This window comes from Rhinopithecus bieti, unplaced genomic scaffold (assembly GCF_001698545.2).
Source record: "Rhinopithecus bieti isolate Rb0 unplaced genomic scaffold, ASM169854v2 scaffold_13348, whole genome shotgun sequence".
Taxonomy (NCBI): Eukaryota; Metazoa; Chordata; class Mammalia; order Primates; family Cercopithecidae; genus Rhinopithecus; species Rhinopithecus bieti.
This window is the reverse complement of record NW_016808764.1, coordinates 3082110-3087762: the sequence shown is the minus strand read 5'-3', so window position 1 is coordinate 3087762 and position 5653 is coordinate 3082110. Positions and strand designations below refer to the sequence as shown.

General features: G+C 41.4%; 1 pseudogene; it reads left to right on the top strand.

The window, feature by feature from the left end:
* The first annotated feature begins 4384 nt into the window (after positions 1-4384).
* Positions 4385-5231, top strand: LOC108538810 (prohibitin-2 pseudogene; annotated as a pseudogene).
* Positions 5232-5653: the final 422 nt, after the last annotated feature.

Below are 5653 nucleotides of genomic sequence, written 5' to 3'. Positions count from 1 at the left end.
TCACGGCAGCCTCAATTTCCTGGGCCCAGGCAATCCTCCCACTTCAGCCCCACAAGTAGCTGGGACCACAGGCACATGTCACCACACTGGCTAATTTTGCTTATGCTTTGTAGAGACAAAGTTTCACTATGTTGCCCAGGCTGGTCTCAAATGCATAGGCTCAAGAAATCCTCCTGCCTTGGCCTTCCAAAGTGCTGGAATTACAGGCATGAACTGCTGCCTGTGGGTAATATTTGCTATTTATAAAACCTTAGGGACTCTCTTAGAACTCAGGAAGTAACATACCCTGTATATAGAGATTTAAACAATATGGACCAATGACCTAAATGTAGGAGCTAAAACTATAAAATAAGAAGAAAACATAGGAGCAAATCATGACTTGGATTTGGCAAAGTATTCTTAGATATGAAATAGAAGTCATAAGCAACAAAAGAAAAGTAAGTGAGACTTCATCAAAATTAAAAACTTTTGTGCTGCAAAGGACACCATCAGTAAAATAAAAAGGCAACCCACCAAATGGAAGAAAACATTTACAAATTATATATCTAAGGGACTTGTATCAATACTATATTAAGCTTAATAAAATGACAGAAATGTTTATTCAGATCAATTTTTAAAATGATCTGAATATCCATTTCTCCAGATAGCTACTAAGCACATGAATGAAAATATGTTCAACACCATTAGTCATCAGGGAAATGCACATCAACACCATGAGGTATCACTTTACACCCACTAGGATGGCTAGGATCAAGAAGACAGATAAGTGTTGGTGAGGATGTGGAAAAATTGGAACCTCATGCATTGCTGGTGGGAATGTAAAATGGTGCAGCCACTGTGAAACAGTCTGGCCATTCATCAAACAATTAAACCTAGAGTTACCATCTGACCAAGTATTTTCTACTCTTAGGTGTTTTCATTTCTCTTCTAAGAAAATAAAATGTTTTGTTCGTGTTCACACAAAAATTTGTACAAAAATATGTATCGTAGCGTTACTTATGATAGCCAAAAGGTGGAAACAACCCAAACAGAAACAAAATATGATATATTTCTATAATAAAATAGTATTCAGTTATCAAAAAGAATAAAGTACTGATACACGCTACCACTTAAATGAGACTTGAAAACATACTAAGTTAAAAAAAGTCACAAATGTGTACATATTATATGATTCAATTCATATGAGGCTCCAGAACAAGCCAATTTATAGATATAAAATGTGAATTCATTGCTGCTTAAGGCTAAGGGTGAGGAATTAGATGGGGATTGGGAGATATAGCTAAAAGATGAGAGTTTCTTTTTGAAGTAATCAAAATGTTCTAAAATTGACTGTGGTGATGGTTTCACGTATCTGTGCATATCCTCAAAACTATTGAATCGTACACTTTAAATGGATGAATTGTTATATGAATGATCTATCAATAAAACTATTTTATTTTTAAAGAAAATGCCTAGTTTGAAATAATAGGTGGTGAGAGGGATGGATCTTCATCAGCACCAGAGGGATGGGCAACTTTTTGCTCTGTGCTCACCAAGGTTGTCCCAGCAAATAGGAGGGAGTATGCATAGCAGTCAGGTGTGCACTTTCTGGAGTCAACTGTTCGACTTTGAACATTGAAGCATTTTCTGTCATTTCCTAGCTGTGGCATCCTAGACCCGTCATCTCCCTATCTCCCTTCTCTAAGTCTCAGTTTCCTCATCTTAGTAACAATAGCACATATGGCTGAGGATGTTGTGTGGAGTAGGGGTGGATCAACTCAGAAAATCCATGTGTCTGACAGAGCATAAGCACCTTATAATTATGGCATGGGGTTAGGGGTAGCTTAGTTGACATTCCTTTACCATCTCAAAGTATTTAGTCAGGGAGAACACTGCCTCAGCCCATAGCTGCCCAAGTCACTCTAGCTGGAATTATTTGGGCTTTCTACCCCCCAGGATCTGTCCAACTTATTCCTCACTCAGTCCTGAACTACACAGTACTTTGTTTCAACAGTTTTAGCCCAGCAGGTCATAGAGTATGGAATGGATCTCACAACCATAGATTTGGCATCAGGCGCGCCCACATTGAAATCTAGAATCTAGAACTCTAGACACCCAAGTGTCCTTCTCAACTCCAGCTTTCTGCTAGATTACTTAGTCTTTATCACTGGACATTAGCCTTTTTGCTTGCTTGCCCTCAACCAAGGTTACCTATTGATACTACAGCCAGATCCTGAAGTGACCTTCTTGGATGTGCCCTCAGAATTCTCCTCTGAATATTGTTCTAGTACTTACCAACTAATCACCGGCATCTTGTTATAAGTGGACCAATTACATGGAGCCATACCCCTCTGCCCACCGAAATTAGGGTGCTCTGCTTCCTAGTCTTCTGCTGCCATATTCAAATGTCTGACCATCTACTCCATTTAAAAGAAATCCTGTCTGAAATTTAACCTAAGTGGCCAAATCTTCAGACCCAAATAATTAGAATGCCAGCAGTTCACTGAGTTGGACACAGTAGAGTAGAATACTAGCTGTATAAAGGACACAGCCTTCAGCCTGGTCAATTTCTTTGTATGAAATAAAGCCTCTTCCCTTCTGCCATGAATCAGCATGTGAGCCTCCAGCATGCATTGTGCTGAGCCCTAGACAGAAAGCGAATTAATAAAAGATGTTAAATATTCCCTTGGTTGTAAATAGGTCTTTCGATGGTTGGAAGACTGGGGAGTTGTGCAACTGTAAAATTCAACATGTGGGGCTTAACAGCTTCTCAGAGTAAAAGTCAACCCCTGGGTTTTTTTGTTGGTTTGCTTTCCTCCATTTTGTCTGTGCCCTAAGCAGTGGAAATCTGAAATGTCACAATTTTACTCTGGAATTTTGAAAGCTGCAAGTACTCCAACTAAAACATACCCAGGTTTAAATATTTTCTTTTTATTTTCCTCCTGTTTTCATAGAGGTTGAATAGAATTAGAAGACAAATTAGTCATCAAAACAAACTCAAATCATGCCTGTAATCCCAGCACTTTGGGAGGCCGAGGCGGGCAGATCATGAGGTCAGGAGATTGAGACCATCCTGGCTAACATGGTGAAAACCCGTCTCTACTAAAAATACAAAAAAATTAGCTAGGCGTGGTGGCAGGCACCTGTAATCCTAGCTACTCAGGAGGCTGAGACAGGAGAATGGCATCAACCCAGGAGGAGGAGCTTGCAATGAGCCAAGATTGTGCCACTGCACTCCAGCCTGGCAACAGGGTGAGACTCTGTCTCATAAAAAAAAAAAAAAAAAAAAAAAGACACATTCACAAAGTCTTTTAAAGCAATCCCTCTGTTGTCCATTGACTCTTGGGGAAAGAAGTGCTCTAGTTTTTTTCTGCAACACTGGGCATGTAGTTTAGCAAGATCATTTACAAGTCAGTCAGCAGTGAGTCTCTCTCTCTCTCTCTCTCTCTCTCTCTCCCCTCCCCCCGTTCCTCTCCCTCTCTCTCCCTCTCCCTCTCTCCCTCTCCCTGTCTTCTCTTTCCCTCCCCACCACCACCTTTCTTACCTTTAGAAGATGAATGAGAGCTGGATTTTTTAAAAATTTTCTGTGGGGTGTTGTCTAAAATCAGGATGCCAGTTTAAAGGGGCAAAATGCTTTTTAAAGGATGACTGGAGGAAGGAATAGTTTAATTTTCTAACTTGGAAGTCATTGATACTGACTCACAGGTCACTGAGATCCTTCTCTAACAAACCATAGAACTCAAGAAGTAGTTGTTTGTTTTTTCCCAATATTGGTAGATTAGAGGCATTCAGCATGCCTCAGCCACTTGCAAATAGCAAAATAGTATATAAAGATCAAGTCTGTGAGCTTTAATTCAAGAAGCAAATGGTAATCTACCAGAATCTTAAAGAACAACCCAGATCTCAGAGAAGAAAACACTGGCAAACAGCCCTCATGGTAGTGTCCAGCTGATAAAAGGACAGAAAAAAAAAAAAGAAAAAATCCTACTTGCATGAAAATAATTACAAAAATTAGAAGTGCTAGCATCTCCAGATGAGAAGGAACCAGAGCAAGAATTCCAGCACCATGAAAAATCTGAAAGTAGTAATACTATCAAATGATTACAATAGCTCTCCAGCAATGGTCCATAGCCAAAATGGAAACACGGAAATGACAGATAAAGAATGTAAAGCATGGATTACAAGGAAGCTCATTGAGATCCAAGGCAAGGTTGAAAATCAATACACCATTCTCCTGCCAGAATTACTGACCTGAACCCTCACGCGAAGGGTAAAATCCCTAAACTGGAGTTGGGCAGTGATGGGCTGGCACTCCCTTCTGACCTTTGGTGCAACAGCCTCAGAATCAGACATGGTCCAGAACTTGAAGGACTTAGAGGAATGGCTGCATACTGACTCCTAGGACATGGGCATGGCACTGATGCTGTTGCTAGGGGCTAGCACTGTGGCCTATGTTGTACACAAATCCATGTTCACCATGGAAGGCAAACACAACCATCTTCTTCAATCATATCAGTGGCATGCAGCAGGACACTATCCTGGCCAAAGCCTTCATTTTAGGATCCCCTGGTCTTAGTACCCCATTAACGATGACATTCTGGCCAGACCTTGAAAAATTTCCTCCCTAACAGGCTCAAAAGACCTGCAGGTGGTGAACATATCCCTGTGAGTGGTGTCTCAACCCAACATTCAGGAGTTTCCTAGCATGCACAATCACCTAGGGCTAGACAACAAAGAATGAGTGTTGCCATCCATTGTCAAAAAAGTGCTCAAGAGTGTGGTAAGTTCAATGCCTCATAGCTGATTACCCAGTGGACCCAGGCATCCCTGTTGATTCAATGGGAGCTGCCAGAGAGGGCCAAGGACTTCAGTCTTGTCTTGGATGATGTAGCCATCACAGAGCTGAGCTTTAGCTGAGAGTACACAGCTACTGTAGAGGCCAAACAAGTGGTCCAGCAGGAGGCCCAGCAGGCCCAGTTCTTGGTAGAAAAAGCAAACCTAGAACACCAGCAAAAGATTGCCCAGGCTAAGTATGAAGCTGAGGCTGCTAAGATGCTTGGAGAAGCACTGAGCAAGAACCCTGGCTACATCAAAATTAACAAGATTAGGCAGCCCAGAACATCTCTAAGACAATCACATCACAGAATCATGTCTGTTTCACTGATGACAATCTTGTGCCGAACCTACAGGATGAGACTTTCACCTGGGGAAATAATGGCATTCTCATTAAGGGTAAGAAATTAGCCTGGTAACCAAGAATTTTACCCCAAAGAGAAAGTGAATCTGCTTATCCAGTTTTTGAGAAGCCAGTTAGGAACCCAGCACAGCCCCACCATGGCCCAGTATCACGTGAAAGTTTCTTACACCTGCAGCTATCCTCCCAACTCCTCCTGAATAAAGAAAGGCTAAACACCAGCCCTTTTCCTGTGAAATTACTTTTCTCCTCCCTTTGTTAGCCGGGGGTGTTGTGACAGTGTGTGATCCCTCAATGATTTCCTACAGTGTTGGTTCCTCCCTCAAGAATGGGAGGAGATAACCACTAACCTAAAAATTCTCAATACATTTTTATTACTTAAAAAAAATATCGGCAAGATGGCCAAATAGGAACAGCTCCAGTCTCCAACTCCCAGCGTGAGCAACACAGAAGACCAGTGATGTCTGCATTCTCAACTGA